The sequence below is a fragment of the Rhyacophila brunnea genome, unplaced genomic scaffold (assembly GCF_057557595.1).
Source record: "Rhyacophila brunnea isolate RB1 unplaced genomic scaffold, BYU_Rbru_1.0 scaffold_9, whole genome shotgun sequence".
In the NCBI taxonomy this organism is placed as follows: domain Eukaryota; kingdom Metazoa; phylum Arthropoda; class Insecta; order Trichoptera; family Rhyacophilidae; genus Rhyacophila; species Rhyacophila brunnea.
Genome location: NW_028233361.1, coordinates 23,870,708 through 23,876,707, shown reverse-complemented (window position 1 = coordinate 23,876,707; position 6,000 = coordinate 23,870,708). Strand labels below are relative to the sequence as shown.

At 32.3% G+C, this 6,000-nt stretch overlaps 1 protein-coding gene across 1 annotated transcript in view; it reads left to right on the top strand.

Annotated features, from left to right (window-relative positions):
* The first annotated feature begins 4,084 nt into the window (after positions 1 to 4,084).
* Myc (bHLH transcription factor Myc) overlaps positions 4,085 to 6,000 on the top strand; it is a 61,487-nt gene continuing 59,571 nt past the window's right edge. The window contains exon 1 of the mRNA XM_085959878.1: positions 4,085 to 4,351. The gene's annotated coding sequence lies outside the window, so the exon portion shown is untranslated. The remainder of the gene's footprint in view (positions 4,352 to 6,000) is intronic.

Genomic DNA, 6,000 nt, shown 5'->3' with positions numbered 1-6,000 from the left:
GATATGTTTTCTTTTTCAAGTAAATGGGTAACGTTTTTAGTCATCTTTACACGATTTAAGAATTAATACCCCCGTCGCCATCACGAAACAAATTGACATATTCACACCTCGATGTTCGCTCTCCGACTGCCAGCGAGTCCAAAATTTCGTCGCGCCTACAGTTGAAAATTATTTGCCGTTTAACTGAAGTATCGTCTTAATATCAACATTATTATTTGATCACAACACTGTGAGCGGCGGCGATTTCTTTGACGCAGATGTCGTCAGAAGATTTAAAATGGGGCCTTGAAACTTTGAAACTTGAAACAAATTAGTCATACAATAATTATTAAATTATACCATAACCATTACTTCGTAGTAACTGTAGTGTCGTTTACGAATTTGTATTTACAATGAAAATCAGTGTAATCGTAATAAATAATATTGAAGCGTTTTGGCATATATACCGACTTGCGAAAAGAATGATTCAAGAATGTTATTTACCAAATAATTTGTAAAAAATTTCATAAGCCGATATTCGTGTACGTAGGTACTTATTATAATATTTTAATTTCTAATTTACGATAACAGTGTAAAATAATATAAAGATGTTTATCGATTTTTATTTATATTGTATCGTAAGGGTCTCAAAATCAGTCAAGGCGTTGGCCTCAACGTTTTTAAACCTGCCACTGCATACTATCTGCATGACAACGGCTAGACATGGATCAGCTCGGAGAGTCCTTTTCCAACAGTAAATTGATGAAGGTAATTGATGTATAAATTGATGTAAAAATATACGACGAAATAGTGAGCTAGTCACTATTATTATTCACTTAGAAATATAAATAATTGTAGTATACCTACCCAGTTTGATAGTATTTCTATGAAGTGAAGCAGCATTAAAGGCTTAAATTTTGCACTTAACATTAAATTGACGGTACATATTCTGCGCAATTTTACACGTCTTCCGTTGGAATTTGAGCATAAGGTATTTGATGAGCAAAAAGCGAAGAATTTCGTCGCATTAGTATTCAGGGGGCAACCAAGTGACTCCTATAACTCGAATAAATAAATCCGCATGCGACATTTTCGTTTCGATTTGGTCCACAAGGATCATGTTCTATTCTTTTCGAAATTCTTGTTTAATTGTCACATTTCTTAGTTTTGGAATACGTTTGTATTTTTATTTACGACATACTTACATACGTGGGTAAGTATAAATAACAGGCAACACATAATTTAACCCGGTTTGTGTGGGCTCCCTTCCAGTGACGTCCCTAGACAAAATGCCGCCCCTAGACAGCGCCAAAATGCCGCCCCATTTTTGTATACAGTATTTTTTATCATCCGTGCATGTGTCGTTTCATATGAATATAATACTTTTATTTGGACCCCATTTATATCAAAACAGTACGCCTTGTTAACTGTACGTGTACTACCAGGAGTTTGCATTCTGTACTTTGGAATAACTGGCGTGATGCACCTTAATAAATAAACTCACGTCGTCGATCAACGTCTCCAATCCACCAAAGACTGGTGGAGTTGTTCCCTTTGATTGAATTCAATTTTATCATAACATTTCAATCTGCACTTCTCAGCACACGGTGATCCTACTTTCATAATGATAGAACGCCATTTTGAGTTGTCCCTCTATGAAACGCAATAAGTCACAAAACAATATTTTCACAAAACGATATCTCGACTTGTCCTTTTATGGAACTGAGAGAGTGTTTAAGTTTATTTATTTCCATATGCAGACATCTGTCCAATGAGAGAAAACCAGTACTTATTACGAGTTGTCCTTTTGTGGAACTGAAAAGGAGCAATATTCGAATATAATGGGTAATATAACTCAAAATATCAAATTTTGGACTTGTCCGTCTATGGAACTGAGCCATCGATATGTCACCAAGGACGTCGAAGGGCAACGGAATTAAACTAGACATCGCGAACTCGAAAAAAAATTACAGCTCTGTTAAATCTTTTATGTCAATTAATACACTTTGTTTCCAACCAGTGAGCTGAATTTTTTTAATGGAAAGATATTTTCGTTATTAATAAGTTTAGGTTGCTATTTCTATATTACATACCAAACAATTCTCATCGATTTGTCGCCCTTCGAGTAACTGTCGCCCCAAGCGACGCTCAATCTGCCTACCCCCACGGGACGTCACTGCTCCCTTCCAATGCATAGGTATTTTTTTTCCTAGCGCCAATTAAAAACTAAACTGAAATTAATAATATTATGCCCAATGGTGCAAGATTCGTTGATGTCGAATAGGTATAATGAAATTTAATAAAAATATGTATAATTTTTTTGAATAAATATCACAAAAATGAAACGCATAATATTTTAAACGAGGACTGCCAGTTGCAAGGTGGGAAAAATAGAAAATAATCGAAACTAAAATATTTGACAGTAAAAAACAGAGTAGGTACCTACCTAATAAATTAAAACTAAATGCAATGGAGGCTATTTTAAAACTAGAACCAAATTTATTACGAAAAACTTTGACAGTAAACAAAGGGTATCAAAATGACAAATCATTGAGAAATTACATAATAATGTGATGTTTGATAATTCACATGTAATTTTTTAAAATGTTTTTTCTCTTTCCTACTCGACTATATTTTTATTAAAACGTGACGCGTGTCGCAAGTTACTTGGGGTATTATAAAACGGGTCGCAACTCGAAAAAGGTTGGGAATCAATGGGATCTAAGGATTCTAACGTACCTATACACCCAGCACCCAGCGCAGGGTCTGACAATTATTATTGCCGCACTCGTTCATTTATGTTTGGATTCCAGCAGCGCTCAGAAACTAACCAACCAAAATATCAAAAATCCCTACACAAAAATTATATACAACCATTTCTGAGTAATTCTCATTCCACCTACTACATAGCCACACACACATGCATTGCCTATTTTGTTTTGTGAGGATGTAGTTGTAGTGGTTCACATTTGGCGCGCATTTTTGTTATTGCCAGATTTCAGTTTATATACAAAAGAACCTTTCGCCAATGAGAGAATTTAAGTATACACTAATAATTATGTATCCAACTATACTTAATGCTACGATAAAAAAATTGCCTAAAACAGATACTCATAGCAGTATTAATTATAAGAAATTTGCAAGATAAGTCAAAGATATTAATTTACTACGTATTTCTTGACCGAATCTGGCAACCTCATTTAATATGACGCTACATTTTTATTAAGAAATAGTTCCCATGTGCAGCATTTTTCGCTATTTCAAAGCTTAACGCGCAAAGACAACGATGAAACTTTGTATTTTTATACATGAAAAATTATTATCTATCGAATTATTCAAGTGTCATCGGTTAAAATCGTGTAGTTATTGAGGAAATATTACGTTTTCTAGCCGGCAAGCACACCGCCATGACAGAAGTCTGATTAGTGATTACTATGATAACATCATTAAATATTCATCTTTACTCTCAATATTAAACAAACAACAGTAAGCGAGTAAAATAAAAAAGTGTATTATATAACATTTATGACACAAATCGACATTTTTTACTTAATATAAATATTGATTTTGTTGTTACATTGTGTTTTATATAACGCTATAAAAAATATCACTGTGAAATGAATGTTAGTATTATGTGGTTTTTTATACTTGCATAATACTAAGGGTGCTTTTTTCTTCTTTTTTTTACCGTATCCCTCATGACTGAAGATAGTGATCACTTTGGAATACGTAGGGCGAAACTCTAGAGCAGCCTTCTCCACCTCTTCAAGTCTTGTGGTAAATGCTTAAATTAGGTACTGAATTTCTGTTGAATACACCTTAATCCTATTAAACGTAAACGAATACTGTTATAGTATGTACTAAAATTATTTACTGAGTTGCCAGAAACAACGTTTAATTATTTGCAATAAATAAAAGCGATTTATTGATACAAATATTATATATGATATGACACAGAGAAGAAATTCCACAGTTTATAAATAATAATATTTACATTACAAATGTATCACTTGAACGGGGCGTTCCTACAAACTATAGTGACGTGATCGTAGAGTGAATAAATTTCGGTAACCGGCTTCCCGCGGAATTGTACAGAATTCAGAAATCAGTCGCGTTTCAACCGACAAGCGGTGTAGACGTTGAAGTTTGCACAGGACCGAGCGGGTCTGAAGAATGATTATTCAGTGTTCGACACAATATTTCGGTGGTTTCCTTAGTAGAGGCCGTATAAACTATCGAGCGTTTATAAACACTCTCATATCAGTGGGTGACGTGCAGTGCGTGCGAAAAAAACTTTCCACAACAGTTTAAGTTGTTGGTGATAATTTGTGTATCCTGCAGATTTGGATTACTTACATTTCAGCTTTAACTGGTGAGTTGCTAACTATGCGCTACCTAAATATAAATATTATTATTCTAATAGTGTCGTTAAGTCTCTGGACAAAGCTTTTAGGACTATAATCTATATCCACAAACAAAAAAATAATTAGTTAATTTTCATGATAATTGTGAAATTATTCCAAAATACTATATTGTTGAAGTGGGTACTTAACATAATCATTTTTAGATTTTTGATACAGATACCTGCTACGAATTCCCAAATACCAGTTTTCAGAATAAGTGATACATATTATTAGTTATACAGTCTGAAAATAAATATCATTTTATTGCTTATAAAACATGTGAGTAATCCTCATTGGTAGAATTAGAATCGTATATCGACATTATGTCGAACTTTTTCTTTCACATACCTACCTCGGTATACAACCACAATTGTCATATTTATAACAGATCAATGAATCTGAATTGAACATCCTAATTTAAAAGTCATTAGGTACCACATACGCCCTAATGCTGTCCTAATTTTTGAAGTTTTTAAGTATTATAATTAAAGTTGTTTAGAATATAGGTTTTGTAAGTTGAAGGTTTTAAGTAGTAAGTCCATTAAAGTTAATAAATATCTGACAAATCACCGTTTGTGTTTGATAGAATTAATTTCATAATAATGAGTACTGTCATAAAGTACCCACCTAATGAATAATCTGCTATCGAATTTCATAGTGATACAATACATTTTGTTCAATTTGCATAATGTATCGTGTACGTAGCTTTTAAATCACAGACACGTAACAAATGCACCGTCCTCTCGATTTGGCGTGAATATTATTTGTATAAAAAAGTAGCGTCTCTTCTCTGAAGCCGAGATAGTTCGGCAAATTTGTGATTCAAGGTCAAAAGAAGACACTTTTTTATACGTGTACTTTTTTTTTACTTCGTGCACGGCTTCCTCGGATGATTGGCATTTTATCCAGTCACAATAATATAGGAATCGCTCGCAAGAAAAAATGATACACGGGAGGGAAGGGTAATTTTTTAAACAGTATTTTCACAAAAATTGTGGATTTTGCATAATATTTTAAATACATATCTATGCATAATTAATATTAAGAATATTATACGGGAACAAAAATATAATATACTTAATTGTGAGAGAAATTTCTTGCTTTCTTCAAGTTCCTGAATTATATAATTTTTCCTTAAATTCACCATAGTATTCTAAATTTATGTTAATGTTTCAGTATTATTTAATAAATAGGTATATGGTTTCAGCAGAGGCATAGGTATATTGCTATTTTAATCTAAATATTATACAGTGCTTTATCATTATTTACTGATCTATATTAACATATTACTATATACCTAGGTAGTATAGGTTTCGTATAAAAATGTTATACCTAAAATTTGTTATTGTAGAAATATTTTCTTATTAATTTACCATAATATTTATGTATCGATTGTCAATATGTAGCAATACAATATAATATTTATCTATGGTTAAAGTAGGTATTCCTTATTCAAATATTTTTACCTACCTATAATAAGTTCATATCACGTCAATAATAATAATAACAAAATTTAATAGGAGTTCGAAATTTGAACGTAGAAAATATAGAGAAAAGATCATGTAATTTATAAACAACGTAAGTGTGGTGTGTTTATTTATTTTTATTGATTTCATTG